This window comes from Myxocyprinus asiaticus, chromosome 42 (genome assembly GCF_019703515.2).
Source record: "Myxocyprinus asiaticus isolate MX2 ecotype Aquarium Trade chromosome 42, UBuf_Myxa_2, whole genome shotgun sequence".
Classification (NCBI taxonomy): Eukaryota; Metazoa; Chordata; class Actinopteri; order Cypriniformes; family Catostomidae; genus Myxocyprinus; species Myxocyprinus asiaticus.
In genome coordinates, this window is record NC_059385.1 from 16,320,154 (window position 1) to 16,339,015 (window position 18,862).

General features: G+C 36.6%; 1 protein-coding gene across 7 annotated transcripts in view; it reads left to right on the plus strand.

The window, feature by feature from the left end:
• The window catches only part of LOC127432868 (tripartite motif-containing protein 3-like), a 52,130-nt gene that overhangs the window by 4,846 nt on the left and 28,422 nt on the right, over window positions 1-18,862 (plus strand). For 2 of the 7 annotated variants that reach the window (XM_051684352.1, XM_051684358.1), the window contains exon 1: window positions 18,198-18,344. The exons of 1 other annotated variant lie outside the window; for it this stretch is intronic. The gene's annotated coding sequence lies outside the window, so the exon portion shown is untranslated. Of the gene's footprint in view, window positions 1-7,603; window positions 7,795-7,888; window positions 8,165-16,009; window positions 16,223-18,197; window positions 18,345-18,438; window positions 18,556-18,862 lie in introns of those variants that run through there. 4 more of the 7 variants (XM_051684353.1, XM_051684355.1, XM_051684357.1 and 1 more) reach the window with 4 other exon arrangements.

Here is an 18,862-nt window from a genome sequence, read left to right on the forward strand (position 1 = left end):
GTGCTTACTCAAGTAAAAATGCATGAAGTGATACATATATGACTATATGCAGATTCGTAGTGTGTGAAATTTTATTTTATAAATAATTTTTCATAATTTTAATCATATTTTAGCTTTTTAAAAATGTTTATTTCAATGTAATTCCATTCTTTCAAATTGTATGATGGCATGAAATTGCATTTATAATAATTATACAAGCTGTCACTGTTTGAGATTTCATGTCAACTGAACAGTTTTAATACAAAATGTTCTAATATTTACAGTAAGTGCTGCTATGTTAAAAGTACTATGCAAAAAAAATAAAATAAAAATAAAAATAGGTTTATTGACCAAGTTTCACCAAACCCCTGCATAGATGTTGTAGGAGCCTATTTGTTATATTCTTCAATAATACAGTGTTTTTTAAAGTAAAATGTTTCATAATGTATGGTTTCCCTTTAAATATTTATATATTTACATATTTATTGCACATTTTGTTGCATGTTTGTTGTTTATATGCATAGTTTGTACTATTTACATGTATTTACATTGAGCTTATTGATTACAAATACTTGCTAAAGTGATACTATCTCTTCGAGAAAAGCGGCAGTTCAGTGAGCGTCTAACAGAAGATTCGGTTGAGTGGTTTCTTTACCACAACTCTGCTGTGTGTGTTTAGACTACATTTTTCTTTTTACTTTTTGATCAACAATTGATTATAAAGAACAGAAAGGGTATTAAAAGAGATATTCAATGAAAATGGGTTGCATGGATCACATCTTTGGATGCATATTAGGCTACATGGAACAAGTCAAACCATAATGTGTATTCTCATAATTTGTATTAATATTTATCGTACAAGTTCTCAAATTCAAATCTGCAAGCTCTCAAAGTTTTGCAGCACTTTTAACTTCATGGAAATCCAACAAACACTTTACACTGCTTTGTAAAGTCATGCCGCGAAACGGAGAATGTTGTGAGAACAGTCAGTGAAAAAGTTTACCCAAAATCAGTGTTGACCTCTTTAAATCCAATGTAAATGTCAATATAGGATATCATGGCTCTACTAAAGCGATGGTGACATCCGTGACAACTCCAGACCCACTACAGCCAAATAAGGTCAATTTCCTTTAAAAGCACTAATGCAACATAACACGCAGTAAAAGGATCTCTGTGCTAAACTTCTTCACTACTTCACAACTCAATCAAGTACCGGCAAGTATCATCTGAACATTTTCTAACCAGTGGCTAGTAACAGGCATTTTGTAATCGCCTTTTGCCAAATTTGGTCGCATATTTGAGTGATTTATTACATTGTAGAGGGTTTAATACTATGTCAGGCTGTAATGTTAAGCATAGAGTTTGTTTAGTCCCTTTGGAGGGGTCTGTGTACAACAGTGGCGAATACTCAGGGCCAGCAAAGCCTTCTCTGCTAGCCTAACATGCCAAATAAATAAATATTTTTCATCCTTTCATTCTCAATCACCTTTTTGCCTATGTATTTTTAATCGCTTTCCACTCTTAATTAATCTACAAACAAACAGAGAAAAACAAAAAGTTTACCCAGTCAGAATTTATTCCTTGATGCTTACAAATGAAAGCGTGACAACTGTTTCACAAATCACATGCCCAAAGCAGCGCGTGAGTTTGAGCTCCACAGCATCAGGCCTTCAGAATTTCCACAGAATCCCTCAACAGTGCAAATTAATGTGCAACTAAAGTCAGATTGTCAGATTCATGAGCCAATCAGATTGATTTATTTGTTCTTGGTTGGTGTGATCTTTAGGATATGTCCCGGTCAAGGCCTTCTAGCTGGCCTTGAATGACGCAATCACGCTTTAAGTGATGTACTGCCAATAACGCCATAGAGAAAGTGATCCTTATGGATTTACAAACCTGAGATGACCATGTTCTGCATGACCGTGTGATTGCTTAATTTATTAATCATGAAAGGAGGACTGATAGTATTGATTGATGATTCAAGTAGATTAGTAAGTGGTTTTTGCATTGTTATAGCAACATCAGGAGTTTTCTAAGTGTAAATTAGGCTGCTTGAGCATTCAGTGTCGGCAGGGTTTGGGAGTAATGAAATACAAGTAACGGGAATACGTATTTAAAATACAAAATATAAGTAACTGTATTCCACTACATTTACAATTTAAATCATTGGTAATCAGAATACAGTTACATTCAAAAAGTATTTTGATTACTGAAGAGATTACTTTGCATTTTATTGTCATTTGTTTCATTTAATATTTAGTCATTTCAGATGGAAAACATTTATATATATAAATGATGCGATCCAAAGTGCATTTGAACAGCAGAGAAACACTTTCTTATGATGTGTTACATTCATACGAGCAGACAGAGAAGTAAGTTTGGAGCAGAAGAAAGAGAAATAAACCTTGTGTAAATTATCAGCTTTATGCTAAGCTAAAATGCTATTTCTAGCCATTTTACATGCACGTTACTAGACACGATCATATTGTTTTATCAAGAAAATTCACGTTGGATCATAATTTCTTTTTTCTAGTAAGACCTTTGATATTAGGGCAAAAATCATATTCTTGATAATAATTTTTGTATTGTTTTCCTGTAAAAATATCTAAAAATCCTTAAAACAAGATCAATTTGATTAATCTTGTTTTAGAAACAACAGTGCATAAGATATTTAGGTTTTTCAGAGAATGTATTTTTAACGTGTATTTTGTCTTACTGTACTGGCAGAGGTTTTATAGTCAAAACAAGTGAAAAAATCTACCAGTGCTGAAGTAGTAATGCAAAGTATTTAGAATACGTTACTGACCTTGAGTAATCTAACTGAATATGTTACAAATTACATTTTACAGCATGTATTCTGTAATCTGTAGTGGAATACATTTCAGAAGTAACCCTCCCAACCCTGAGTGTCGGATCAAGTTTTGAAAAGTTTTGAAAAGGCTGCGTTCCATTCAACTCGGAAAGTCGGATTTTACAACTTCCTACTAGGAAAAGTGCAATGGAATGCATCTTGAAGTCAGAATTACAATTTGTTGGCTCATGCAGAAATTCTCAACTCTGATATCGCCGAGATGCAGGTGCATGATGTCACACAAACTTTTCGACACTCAGGGAGATATACAGAGTAAGTGATAAACATTCACTTTATTAAGTAATATCAATAAATGAGTTTGTTTCCACATTACATGATATTAAAGCTTGTTTAACAAATGCCTGCAGAACCATTATAATCTCTTTTGATAATCGTAAACCTGAAGCACAAATGCTAGCGCTGCAGCATTGTTTATCAGTTGGGTTGCTAGGAGACATCTGTAATGAGAGTCAAACCCCTGCTAAGCTAACGGGAGCGTTGCAGTTCCGAATATATCAGGGAATGGAATGCATTTATGGTCGGAGATATCAAGTAGGAATATCCCACATTCAACTTGCATGGAACGCAGCATAACCGTGTTCACTGACGAAATGAAATTTATTGCAAGCAACATTTAAATCGCAAAAATATTATTAGATAGATTTTTCCAGGTATTGTAAACCTCCTTGGTAGATTCATATGAAAAATTATGATTTTTTGAATGTCTGTTCGGGAGACGTTCATTTAAAAAAACAGTCATGCTGCAGTTAAAATTAGGCTTGCTTGAGCACTAAGTGTCGTTTCAAGTTCTGGCTTTCGTGCGTGAACGTGTTTTTTAAATGTCAATTGGTATTACTAGTTAGCTGTGGCATAATGTATGATGCCCAAAGGCATAGGGTGTCTTATTCATTGTGAAACTGTGTTTTCTTAATGGCATGAATCACACTGAAGGCCTAGACTTTTAATGCACAGCCCACCACTGGTATACAAGAACACTACGTGGGGAAACTGCAGCATCACATGTGATGGCATCACCACCCTAAGGCTTACTGGAGAGGTCTGCATTCATACCAAAAATTAAACACAAACACATTCTATGCTGATGCTGACTGCTTGCTTTGTGTTCCAGTCACATGCAATTTACATTATGGATCCTGCAGGTCTGTGTTCTTTCTGTATGAGCCCACTCCAGGCTGCTGAGAGAGAGAGAGAGAGAGAGAGAGAGGACAGCCTGCCATCTGGGTTCTGCTGCACTGGATGCAGTCTCCATGGCAACATTGCTCTCTCGTGCAATCCAGTCAAGGGATGAGATCGGGCCCCGCCCACCCCCCTCAGTGTGTGTGCAGTTGTTGCTTTTTTCAGCTAAACCACGCCCCTTTAAATAGACCCCTCCCCCTGCTTTTTTGCTCTCTGCCCATTCTGACCCATGGGTTGACATTTAGTCATGGATTGAACCCAATTTGTGTCTTAGGTTGGGGTGACTTGCTTGTAGTTTTTCTCCTTCACTTGACAGAACCAAGACAAGCTAAAAAATAGCTTGTCTTGGTTCTGTCAAGTGAAGGGGAAACATTGCAAGAAGGCTGATGTAATTCAAGTGACCCCTGCTGCCCATCTCCTGCAAGCTGGATTATTGTTCAATTCTGCTCTGTTTGGTCTTGTGATACGTTTTAGTTTTTTGTGCTTCCACAGTTGTGGCTGGTCTCTCTCTTTATGCCGCCTTATTCATTTATCTTCATTAGCTCTCATGCAATTACTTACTCATTATCTTGTTTCCCCATGATCTTTCTCCTATTATGGTGTTTCCTCCTTTCACTTCTTCTCGTAATCTATTTCTCCCGATTTTGAATGCAAGCAAGCCCTCCCCCTCCAGCGCCCTGAGAAACCAAACAAAAGAGCTTTTCAGAGTGATGCCTGTGTGCCCACAGTAAATACGCAATCAACCATTTTGAACACGCATGACATTGGGCTGTGCCTCAAAACCTAGTGAGCTGCCTACTTAGCATTTATGGATTGCGAACTTGCCTATAATGCTCAAAAATACTTTCTAGGTAGTGCAGCTCACTAGGATTGGAGACCCAGCTGAGGAGCAGTCATATATTTACTTGCAGATTCAACTCTCAGCAGGGTCAGACTGATCTCACAGTGAATTCAGAAACAGGAGGTGGACTTTTCTTGAGCTGAACTCCATCTGTGCTTACCTAAATTCAAAGCATTGCCTCCAGTGGCCGAAGCGGGAATTGTTTTTGAACAAAAGGGCACATTTGAGCTTCAGTTTCCGAGTGAAATGCCCACAGAGGGGTACCAAAAGTGAGTTGTTTTTAGCTGTAATTTATGAAATACAGTGAAGAGGAATGCATATTTTATTAACTCTATACCCCCATCCCTAATCCTCACCATCAGTGGCGGTAAATGTTTTCTTAGAGGTAAAAATAGAACCTCCAATTTGTGCTCGTCACTGATTATATGACCATGATTACTTCCTGGTTTCAACACAGGATGAAGATGTGCCCTTGAAGTGGACTCAGAAATATCGTAATTACGAGTTCCAAGCACATGAATGACCCAGCGAAGCTGGAAGTTCAAGTGGGAAACTCTGAATTCTAGATGATACTCGAGTTGCCGAGATGGGAGGAGTCCTAAACTTTCAACATGGCGGAGGAGAGTACAGTTTCTGTAGTGAATGACAGGTTTTGTTCATTTTTCTAAATAGAGCTAATTGTTAGAGCTTGCCATTTTGGTCATATTAATTTATGTATATCAGCAACAATTCTATGCATGTTGTGCATTTTTACATCGTGAAAATAGCTTATATTTGACCAAAATTCCATTATCGTCAGCAAGCTAACTGAGTGATTTGTATTATGGTGTCAAAATAAAAGTTCCTCAAGAAATATGAATGAATGAACCTGCCGTCATCCATGTTTCCTGTTCTTTCCGACAACAAAGCACATGAACATGAAGTACTCGTAATTGCCACTTCAGCAGTGGGAGGTAGGAAATTTCCAATAGCACATGAAGGCAGCACTGAGTTCGGAATTGTATACTACCATACTACTCATACTATATTTGCCATAGACACATATGGCAGAAGCAGTAGGAATAGTATGGGTAGTATGCCATTCCGAACTCAGCCTGTGTCTCCCATGCGGCTGACGCAACACGCTTCGAGTTACACCACAGGAGCAGGTTAAAATGCTTGAACTGATACAAAAATGTCTGATGGGAGATGCTGCTAGTCAGTAACTCAGCATGATGGGTCCGATGTCAGGGTACTGGAACATTCAGAAGCAACATTCCGACTTTCTGGGTGATCATGATGGCATGGCTTCCACAGTGACATGAATGAAAAACCTGTTAATTTCACCGAATTTTTTAATTATTGGAAAAGTCATGGGAATTAATACAATCGTAAAAAGTAATTTTTATAAATTTTATAATAAATATAAACTTTTCTAGTTATGCTCAACTCTAAAACATTTAATCGCTCAAAACTGCTCTTTGTTAGTGCAATCTCAATCATTTTTACATTATTTAAAAAAAAATCCTTATGCAGTAATTACGAACAATTGGAAAAATCTTTGCTCTTTTCTGATGGAAATTCATCAGTTTAAAGTTGTGGGAACCAATCCGGTCTCATGACAATCGTAAAAATAGTAAGAGATGGTGAAATCATTAGAAATCATATGAGTTAGCTCGTACAACAGCATATGAATTTTACTCCTATAGAGATAAATAAATTAACCAAATAACGATATTAAGTTTTTTTTTTTCTTTTTTTTTACCCAAACCCTAAACCTAACCATAATTTTAATAGGAAAATACATTTTGTACAACTGAAACAAGAAAACATCATTGTTTAGAATGAGATGAGGGAAGGGTTATTGACACACATCAGTCATTTGTATTGCCTAAATAAATATAGAATTAAGAACTAAATGTGTTCCCAGATGTTTTCTTTCAAATAAGGTGTTGGATAGGAGGCCAGCTAAAATGTAATGTCTGTATCATATCAATATGAATTTCAGTTTGTTTATTGGATGGTCCCTAAGTTAATAAAAGTAGATAAGCCAAGTCATAATTATAATTATAATAATAATTTTCTTTATTCATCACACATTTGCACATATACAGTGAAATTCTTCTTTTTCACATATCCCAGCTAGGCTGGGGTCAGAGTGCAGGGTCAGCCATGATACGGCGCCCCTGGAGCAGATAGGGTCAAGGGCCTTGCTCAAGGGCCCAACAGTGGCATCTTGGCAGTGCTGGGGCTTGAACCCCCGACCTTCTGATCAGTAACCCAGAGCCTTAACCGCTGAGCTACCACTGCCCCTATCAAGATAAGTCCTACGATATCTTGTGATTTCGCCATCTCGTATGAATTATTACGAGTTGTCATGAGACTATGTTGATGGAAACCCTGTCTCTGGACATTCCCAATAGACAGTCCCAGAGCAAAAGGAAGCATTGCTTCTATTGTTTCAAAATGGGATTCTTCCTTTTGCCTTATTTTTTATTTGTAAGGGCATTCATAGGCTATGTTTCAATGCCACCCCTTAGAGAGTGAAAAATAGAGATTCCTCTGTATCTATAATGGATGTGTCCTCTCACTCTCTCTTCCATTTTCCTGTTGCCTTGCATCTTCACTCAGAGCATTGGCTAAACTCATCCCCACCTCTCTTCCTTTCAGCCAATACCTTCCACTATCTCCCCTTCCCCTCCCTTATATGAGTCTCTCTGCTTCTCTCTCACGCACGCATTTTATGCCCTCGCTTGCTCACGCCCTGCCGCTTGTACTTTCTCTGCTTTCTTTCCTGCTTTCTGGATTGTTCATTTTAACTCGCTGTTTCTTCTTCTTTGGGATGAGGGGCTGTAAAGTCGGATGTGCTTCAGTGCTTCGCTGAGACCTTTCTTTCTCTTTTTCTGTCCTTTTTATCCCTCTCTTTCTGTCAGCTGCAAGAACTCGCGTGAGTACGGAAACAGGGAGCTCCTGCCTTTTTTCTCCTTTACTGCTGTCTGCATCCTTCTTTTCATTAACCTCTCCATCTATACATCCATCCATCTTTCTTGCTTTCTGTTGTGGATTTTATCATGCACTTATTTCAGTAGGTTTGAGAAGGACTGTGATGAATAATTTACTGCAGTGTCTGGCCTCTCCCTTTCAGTCAGCTGGGCTTCTATGATACACACACGCATGCAAAAACACACATGAGTGAAACGGACGCCGTGTAGATACAGAATCACTAATATCTCATCACCCTGCATGCATTTCTTCACTTGTGTGAAACGACAGTGTGCGTGTGTAGAGAGTGTGTATCGGGGTGGATGTGCACATAGGTGAGTGTGTGTGTAAACAAAGTATGTAAATTCAAAGGCATGTGGGATCAGTGTTTTTCTGTCTCTCCTTGATATCACCAGCTTTGCTGTAATTGGTAATAATCTGTGCAATGCAGGAAAATACTACAAATTGATGGCGTAAATAAAAGTGAATTGCATCTACTGGAATATTTGCATGTGAATCGTTTTACCTGGAGTGTATTCGCCAAACAAGAACTAATACATTATCAGAGATTAAGATTCTCTAAAGTGTCTCCCAGGTGTTATCTTGATAAAACAGTGTGAATTCATGAAAAGTGTGTTCGCAGAAAGTGCTGTTAATAGCTGGGTTTTGTTTTGTCTGATATCATAGTGGCTTCCTGTCTCTTTGCAATGGTATGAACTGTCTGTAGACAGAAGATGTGAGATACATCTTAATGATGCAGCATCTGATCACAGTGAGTTCTGTGAAATCCATTAGAAACACCTTTCTAAGGGATGTATTCAAGAATAAAATATTGATTGATTTTTATAAATTGCACCCCCTGTTGTGGCAAAATGACGTTATGTGTAAATTCTTTAGTGCACAATTTTTCTTTAAAGCTACTAAAATACAGTTATTGATTGGCTATATTTATATACAGTATACAAACAAATATGTGTGTGATTGATTGGGCATATTTATCCCCAGAGGAAAATTGTATTGCTCAGAGGTTGCACTTTCATAACTCAAGAGACTTAATGGAGTAATCAGATGTCTTTCATTTACCACCTTTGTCTCTGAGGTTTCTCTTAAAAGGATAGTTCACCGAAAAATGAAATTTCTCTCATCATTTACTCACCCTCATGTCATCCTGGATGTGTATGGCTTTCTTTCTTCTGAAGAACACAAACAAAAATTCTTAGAAGAATATCTCAGCTCTGTAGGTCCATCAGTGATCAGATCTTTGTAGCTCCAAAAATCACATATAGGAAAAGTCTCCAGTGGTTAAATCCATATCTTCAGACGCGATATAATAGGTGTGCATGAGAAACAGATCAAAATGTATTTCATATTTTCTAATCTAAATCTCCACTTTCACTTTTACATCTGAAAGTGAAAGTGGAGATTTAGAGTAAAAAAGGACTTAAATATTGTTCTGTTTCTCACCCACACCTATTATATCGCGTCTGAAGATATGGATTTAACCACTGGAGTCATATGCATTACTTTTGTTTCCTTTATGTGTCTGGTCACCATTCACTTGCATTGTACAGATCTACAGAGCTGTATTCTGCTGAAGAAACAAAGTCATACACATCTTAGATGGCATGAGGGTGAGATAATTTTCATTTAGGGTGAACTATCCCTTTAAACTTCTTTAGGAGAAAAAAAAAAAGATGTCAACTGTTGACAGAGTATAGAGCTATAAAATTATTGGGAATATTATAGGTCACATAATTTGCTGTATTTGATGGGATAATGCTTAAATTCATATTGAAACTATATTCATATAATACTTTCATATTGAATTGACATTTTATTGCAGACTTTGGCACATCTGAGCACAATTTGTGACATTATCGAGTTCTCTTCTGAAACTCTTGAGGAGGCATGTGTTTGTTTGTTTTTTAACACTTTACAAAAAGGTGGTATTTGTTAACACAAGGTAATTCATTAGGTATCATGAACTAAAAGTAAACAATATTTTTACAGAATTGATTAATCTTGATAAATGTAAATTTTTGAAAACTCATTGTTCATTGTTAGTTCATATGTTCATAATGCATTATTTAATATTAAATAATATTAGTTTGTGTTGGAATTAACATTTACCAAGATTAATAAGTGCTGTAAAAGCATTGTTCATTGCTAGTTAATGTTAACTAATGTAGTGAACTACTGTTAACGAATACAACCTTATTTTAAAGTGTTACCAAAATATTTTTTACAGGTTGACTCAAAAGATTTCATGGTCACAAATGACATTTGATGTCCTTCTTTTGGAGTTGGAGTTTAATAGAGATTATGATGTATGGAGAGGCATTGAGATGGAACTCAGCTGACAGATGTCTCTGCTTTAGTGTAGTGATGTGAATTGCTGTCTATAGGCGTTGTTCATGTATGTGTGTGCTCTTGCTCAACCCCCTGAAGGATTACATTAAAGGCCATTGCCAGTGACATACAGTCCTTACTGTGATAGTTCTGGCTGCCTGGGTGAACATTATTCTGTTAAACCTTCCTCTGCAGGGTATCCTTTATGTATTTTTGTTTGTGTGTGTGCATGAAATAGTGCAAGTCACGTGTGATAAGCATTGTAACTGTGATGTCACAGTTACTACGGTCAATAGAACCAGTTTAACCCATTTCGCCCTATTTATGTAGATGCAAGCAGTCATTCAAGTTTAAGTCTTTCAAGCACACATAACCACACCTGAAATAAAAGCCTTTGCAGATTGTTGCCTCTACTTGCAGCTCTATAAACCCACAATCTATAATGCTCACAAAGCACAATCTTTGTTCTTATGCAAAGAGAGATCTATTGCAGATCCAGTGGTGTATTGACACAATCCTTTGGCAGTTGTTTTATTTGGTTTTGATGGTTTTTCCACTGTCACGCTATTGTTACGAGTGTCTGTCACCCAGCTGACAACAGTAAAATAAAGATTGTTTGTGCATTCCAGAATATAACGAAACATTGGTGATATGCCTTATGGCTGTGTGATCACAATGGCTTTGAAAAGAAATGTGTAACACAGTTTAGTGAGCAGAAGTCCTCAGAGCTAGCAGTTTGATTGACAGGGAGGAAAGAGATCACTGTCTGAACTTGTTAGCTATAAATCGGACATCTTTAGCTTAAAGATGTATACCTGCTGTTTAAAATAGACCTACTCAGTCCTGTGAATTCTGTGGGGTTCTGTTAGTTTTGATTTGCATGTCTCTTGCACAAAACTCATTTTGTCATTTTGCCAACACAGTTAAAAATTTGCCTCCCATTTGTAAGGGAAATGAAACAAAGGCAGTTCGTGAGTAGACGACTATTACACACTTATTACCAGAACAGTTACTTGTGAAATATTGAACTTACAGACATATCTAACTACTATAGCTACTTTCTAATGCCACATCCACACTAATCTGTTTTTAGTTCCCTAACATAGTTTTTCAAAGTATGCGGTAATGAGAGCTTTTTTTGGGTGAGGGAAAACGCCGTTCTAGTGTCGATGAGAGGCATGAATGTTGTGAAATCACTGCTTTTCAACGAAAAAGTATTAGTGTGCAGCGTGTCCTAAAGCAGTGGTTGTTAAATGGTTTTGCTTCAGGACATTTGCATTTGGATAACAAGTGATAACCCAACAGAGTGCCAAAGTTGTTTAACCCACCAAAGTAACAAGAATGTCCTCAGTTACATTTATTAATATATTAATTAATGGTAGTTTATTAATATTTCTATGAAAACATTTTAACAGGCTAGTCTTTATAGTGTTTGGTTTCTAAATACATTGTCTCTTGAATTTTGATGGTCTCATGCAGCCAATAATTCACTGCAAATGCATGTTGAGTTTGATAGTTTCCAAACTGGTTTCCCAAACATTTCTACAGTCCCTTCCACCTGCCACCATCTTTCATCATTCAGCCAATCAGGTAGTCCCGCCCAAACTCATTCTAATGGTTGAGCCAGAAGTTGACATGTTTTGAAGGCACCACAGTGTGTAAACTTATAGTTGTCTTTCCACATTAAGCCGGGATGGGAGTTGGTATTTTAACATCAAAATAATTACACACTTAATTTTAATTCGTATTAATACAAAGATTAATAAAACTTAAAGCCTAATGAAAGTGTAATATTAATCATCTAATATGACTTGTAATGCCATTGGGTGTCTTTTAGTATTCTGTGTTTGCTCTGGTTATTTTTGAGAGATGCGTTATAGGCCTCCAGAACCATAACCCCTCTGAACTCTCAAGGGTCTTGTCCTCTGCTCACTATTCAGAAAACTTGCTCGGTCCTGAACCGCAGAATCAGGACACCTCTGCATAATTTATATTTCTAAACTGATAAACATACTGAGTGTGAGAGAGTTTTTTCCTCTGAAACACCAGAGGCTGATCAGCCATCTGCAGAGAGACTCAACAAGCCCATGTGTGAAAAGCACATGTGTATTACCTTACCTTATTTAACACAGTGGGGTCCAAAAGTCTGGGACCACTAGTGGAAATTTTGTTTTGCATTTTTCTAATTGAATACATTATTTTCCATTACAAATTTTATTGTCAGCATGACAATTTGAGTAAGAAGTTAAATTGAAATAGTGAATTTCAGAATTCATTAGTATTTGATATGTCCCACTTTTGCTTTGACAACTTGCATTCGAAGTTTGTGCAAATCCTGATGATCCATGTTATCTCAGCATGATTTAAGAATGTTCCAAAGTCCATCTTGTGTGCTTCAAGGGAACCAAGGAAATCTGACCTAGAAATAGTGCAGAATCTTAAAAAGTTATTTTAAATTTTTCAAAAGCCTTAAACTTTTTGTTTATTTTCCGGTTTAAGTGAGATTTCAGATCCCACATTTTCAGTGTAGTTTCAGGCTTTTGGACCATACTATTTTTCAAGACCTTTATTGATCTCAGAAGTCCTGAGTCTTTTAGTTGGTATTCTATTTATATGTTTAAGGCATTATTTGTTCTCAAAACACACACAAAAAGTAGTTAGTTGAAGGTTCAGATTATTTCTGGACTGTCTTATTTACCCAGCAATGCATGCATTCCCTCCAGGAATATTCCCACAGTGGAGAAAGAGAGAGAGAGAAAGCAAGAAATGATTATGACATGCGGATAAGCCACACTATTCATGGTCCGCTGTCTGAATCAGGCCCAATAAGGAGCCCCACTCACACACTAGAGTCACTTGCACTTTGTGTCCCACTATTTCACTAGCTAACACCCCACCCCCGTCAACCCTCATCTTAAGTTTTCATTGATTTTGGACAGTGATGCTCAATGTTGTGGAATTTCAATACCTCACCTTCCTTGTTGCAGAGGAAGTTCTGTACTGATGCTGTTTGTAGAGCAAAAATATAAATGGACACTCGACATTACATTTTCAGGATATTAAGTTTCATTTTAAAATTTTTAAAGATTACAGACTCCTCAGTTAAACAGTGTAGCAGTGACACTATCTTTAAAATGTATGATTTAAAGTGGTCATATAGTGACACATCAACTTTTCCTTGATCATTTGAAATAAGACTAACTAATGTACTGTGAAAACATGCTGTAATGTTTAAATAAAAAATAAAAAATCCCCCCCAAGTCCAAAAAGACCATCTATTAAAACATGACTTCAAAAACACCTTATTCTGAACTTCTGCAAACTGAGTGATGTTAGATCAATTGCATTAATACATTACCGCCCACATTTACATGCCAACAACATCTATTTGGTGTTTGGAAATTTGGCCCATTACAGTCATATACAGTCAGTAACATTATTCTATTAATATTATTATTCCATTATTTAGCACCAGAAGAAGAGTAAAATGTACAAGAATCCGCCAAACCTTGTGCTGTTCCTGGCTATGTGCAGCTCTGCATATCCTTGCAAAGGATCCCAATGTTAGGACACAGTGACTGAAGTTTACTTTTAACAATGTCATTGATCATTTCAGTGTGACCCTAATAGTATGAATGGGGTGTAAACCTGTCCCAGTATAATGAAGGGGATGCATATATGCTTTTATCCACCTTTTTCCTGATTATGGAAGTGTTCCATGACTTATAACAGAAGCCTTTTTTCAATTTCCGGTCTCCAGTGTTTACACTCTCATCGGCATATTTTCTTAGTGGATAATGTGATATTTAGCATATTAAATTTGTAAAAATTGTCCAAAAAAAAAAAAAAGCATGTGGCTCCAATGTGCCGATACTATAGAAATTCGCGATGACCGTTTTTTGACAGTGCCTCACCCATCAATTTTTAAGGAGAGGGTAGATGATATGAAGTGATAGCCTGAGGTGAGTTACGTTTATTTCATGAACCACTTTGAGTTGTTACAACAACCAATGACTGCACAAGTTGAGCCTGAACTCATTTTTACTGCACTTTGTTATACACAAATCATTACTGTTCTATGTCTGAAATGCTTGTATTGGTAGTTTTTGCCTTGCTTCTTAGAGACCAGAGCCAAAAAACAGTCTAGCTGTGATTTGAATCATCATGGTGGAATCCAGTGTTTGGTCAGGAAAACTTTTGATTGAAGCATGAAACAGAACAAACAATATTGGATGCAACAGCAAACCTGCATGCGAGTATATGTTCACAATATGTGTTCTTACTCATTTTGCATGCAACGAGGGCATTTAGAAAGATGTCTTGAAGGAATATTCGGGGTTCAATACAAGTTAAGCTCAATCGACAGGATTTGTGGCATAATGTTGATTACCACAAAAATTGATTTCAACTCGTCCCTCCTATTCTATAAAAATTGAGGTTACAGTGAAGTGCTTACAATGGAAGTGAATGCGGCAAATTTTTGGAGGGTTTAAAGGCAGAAATGTGAAGCTTATTATTTCATAAAACACTTACATTCATAATTCTGTTAAAACTTGTGATTTATTTGTGCTGGAAAGTTGATACTGTCGTTTTAGGGTTTGTTGGCATTATATCGTCATGGCAACAAAAGTTTAAAATTGGCTATAACTTTACACAGAAAAGGCTAGTAAGTGATTTTATCTCACTAAAATCATGTTAACACGCATGTTGTTTATGTCTTGTGGCTATTTGAAATAGTGAGTATTTTATTGTTTAAAAATTGGTCCCATTCACGTCCATTCTAAGTCTGTAACCTCGATTTTTGCATTTTTTTTAAGAAATGGAGGGGGAAGTGAAAAACAAATTTTTGTGGTAATCAGTATTATGCCACAAACCAAGCTGTCGATTGAGCTTAACTTGTATTGAACCCAAAATATTCCTTTAAAGGCACAACAGATGTGGTTCTAAGAGTTAGATAGAGGGTGGAATATGGTCATGAAAAACTAAATTCTGTCGAATTTTGGCATTAAAATTCCATGACTGACATTATAAGTTGATCTCAAGCAAAAGTTTTTTATATGAGGCTATGAACATGGTAGAGGTGGAGGCCTTTAAAACCACAAAATCTCTGTAATGTCCTGTACAAGACCGTGAAACAAGTAGAGCAAAATCTCTCACTCTCTCTATACACATCTTTTTCCCATCATCCTATCTTTTGCTCTCTCCAATCCTTCTCTCTCCCATGCCCTGTGGTATCCTGAGAGCATTCCATTGAGTCATGCGGCAAGAATACCTCTCCCCCTTTGCGATTGCAGTGACATGCTTGATTACATAACTGGACACAGTAAGAGGACGATGCCTGGGGACTCCATCTGAGCAGAATGAACCAGACATACCATTTTGTTGCCCTTAATGTAAAGATTAATTAATGCAGGCACCAGGAAACCTTTATTACACCACTGTTTGTGTTGCATTTTAAAATCGCGCACTAATTATTGTCTTGCACAGCTCTGTTGACTTGCTGCACTACAAAAAGCAAGTATATTCTGAATGTGTGTGAATAAATGGTTGTTTCATGTACATTTTGGTATACTACATCTTTTTTTAAATCATAGTGTCCAAAAAAGTTTGAAATGTATCCTCTCCAATTAAAAATTCCACTCCTCCCAAATATATTTTGCATTGCATTGTAAGGTCAAAGAAATTGAATGATTGACATTCCAGAATGGAATCAATCCTACTTTGGGACAGCGCTGTCACTTTCCCACAGCACTATCTTCTATTTCCTTGCTGCTTGAGTAAGTACAGCCAGTTACTGATCTATAAGCTTTGAATTAGATATGGACATCATTGCAAAACTCCAGACAGCTGGAATTAAGCCTGTTTAGTAGGTCAGATTTTGAATTTGCTTTTAATATGATTTCCAGTATTTTCATTTTAGGGATGTACGGTCCCCTGTTACAACTGGATTCTGCATGCCTCTACTTTAGAGCAAATTGGCATTTTTTTGTATTGTTAGCCCACATCTGTAACCACAGAAACAGACTCTTTTCCTTACTCACTTGGTAAGTCTTGAATTTAATTACTACACACATTCTCACATAACCAAATATACATGATTGTGAAGTCACGATCTAATTGGGCAAAACATCTACGATGTGCTTGTCTGTGGACATCTTTCTGGTGTGTCTTTTCGAGTTTGGGGCTGTGGCGTCAGTGAAAAGTGTGGGTGTTATCTGAAAGCCGAATGCAAATCAATGTCAATCCTTCTAGATTAATGGCAGACTGATGTTTTCTGTCTAATCTCTACCAGCTCCACTGATGTTGTCCTCTTAGGACTTCTTTAAATCGATAAAAATGAGTGAATGCATACATATACAAGCATGTGTGTCTGTATATTTTGAAACATACATGAAAATATGGCTCATCCAGTTGTATATAGATTATAATTTTTGTCTGAAAACAGACATTGAAATTCATAATCCAACAGTCTGGAGTCATTCCACCCAAAAGTGATGACATCATCTCTTATATAACCATCAGACTCATCATACTAAGCAATTGTTTAACTTTATATGTCACTCAGTTCACAAGAAAGCAAAACCAGGGCAATTTCCAGAGCTAAACCCAGATTAACATTGATTGATGGTCAGTGTTGGGTAAATTACTCTAAAAAAAAGTCATTAATTACTAACTACTAATTACATCTTCTACAGTGTAATTAGATTACTAATTACTCTGTCTCAAAAGTAATTGCATTACTTATTACTAATTACTTTCTTAAACGCTTATCAACCTCGACCAGATGAAAAATACAAGGATAGACATGAAACTGTTCTTTTAATTCTTTCAAATAAATCATATCAAATCAAATAAATTATTCATGAACTGGCCAAAGAATTTAAGGGGGCAGCGTTAAATTCAAAAACATATATTTTAACATTAGACATTAAATTTCGATTTTAAATTCACTATTGTTTTTTATATAAAATTGTTCTATAGTCTATAAAGTATTTAACACAATTACATCAGAAGTAACTGCAATTAAATTACTGAAAAATTAAGAGTAATCCCTTTACTTTTTTCAATGAAAGTAATTTACAGTAATTAATTACTTAGTAATGCATTACACCTGACACTGCTGATGGTAAACTTCAGTTTAATAATGTTAAAATATTTTTAAAATAAAGGGCACGCTAATGATCTTGCACGGATATTACACAATAACCTCGTTATGACAGAAAATACTATTTTTATTATTTTTTTATTTTTTTAGTGAAATAAACTCACACTTTAAATTCTTCATTTGGTTTAAAAAGTGCATTTTATAAGCATTACATTCATTTACTTAGGTACTTTTATTTAGGTGCAAAGTCTACTATCTAAGGTAGGGCAAGTGTAGTGGACTGGGTGACTGGCACACTGGTCTTTGCAGTGAATAGTGCATACTATTTTAAGTCTATTATTAAGATTTACACATTATAATTGTATGACAAATTTCCATTAATCAAAATGCACATGTTATGAGCATAATGTAAGTATGTAATTAAACTTAAATACTTCACATGTATGCTCAATTTATAATAATAATAATAATAATAATAATAATGTGGGTTTTTTAAAGATTACTGAGTGCTGAACATATCTTTGTGGCATAATGCAATTCTGAGGTGTTTTCTTGTCAAACTAGGTCCTTTTTATATTACGATTATTGTTTATTGTGCTTCATAAACCCTCAAACACACACACTACAGTGCAGATTTAAAAAGCTGGCATACAACTCAAATCCTTCCTCTCTTTTCCCTGTCCCAACTACCAATCCACCCAATCTGTCAATAGGAATTGTTCCTCTCAGGCAATCCATGCTTTTGGAAAGGTACATGCAACAGCCTATCCCAGCAGAGGTTGTGGGAGGAATTTAGGATGTGCATTCAGCACCAACCAATGGCATATTGACGTGGGCGTGGCTTGGCGTTAGTACTCCGCCTATTTGTGACATCACAGCTGTTGCTCGGGAAGGAGAGTGTGCTAGGCGTTGGGACGACTAGTAGTGCGTTTATCTGGGGAGGGGGGCAAGAGACAGTGGAAAAAGTTATATGTTGGGCTTTTCAGCCACTAGGCCCAGCTGAAATTACAAAAGCAACAATGGAACCTGCATGAGAAACTACACTTTGCGTGCGTGTGTGTGTAAGTGTGTTCCCTTTCTTTGCGGTCTTGTGCGCACGTGAATGAGCATGTTTGCATGGTATTGCGTGTTCACTAGAGCAGTGAAGAGCTGCGACTTAAGAATAGAGGAATGCTTTTGTTGCTGTCTGCTTTTTCTTTCCTACGACAGCTGCTCAGAAGAGGTATAGGAGTGATTGGAGCCTGATTTACCAACAGAGTTTGAGAACTGCATGTATGTAGTAATGTAATGTTTGTTTAACTTTTTGAGAAATGACATTATCATTCTGGATGTCTTAGAGCTCAGGTTTTCATGTAAGGTTTTGGGGATGTCTAAAGCAGTTTTATGTGCTTTGAGTGTGTATTTAAAGGTCTTTCTACAGTATGTGTATATGCATGTGTCATTCACACAGTGACGGGTGGGAGTGTATTGTGGGGTAATGTTGTAAGAGGCAGCATGAAACAATTGCTGATTGTTGTTGGGTTCTCTTATTTTTGAACAATGACACAGTGTTTGATTTCTCAATTGTGACTCTATCTGG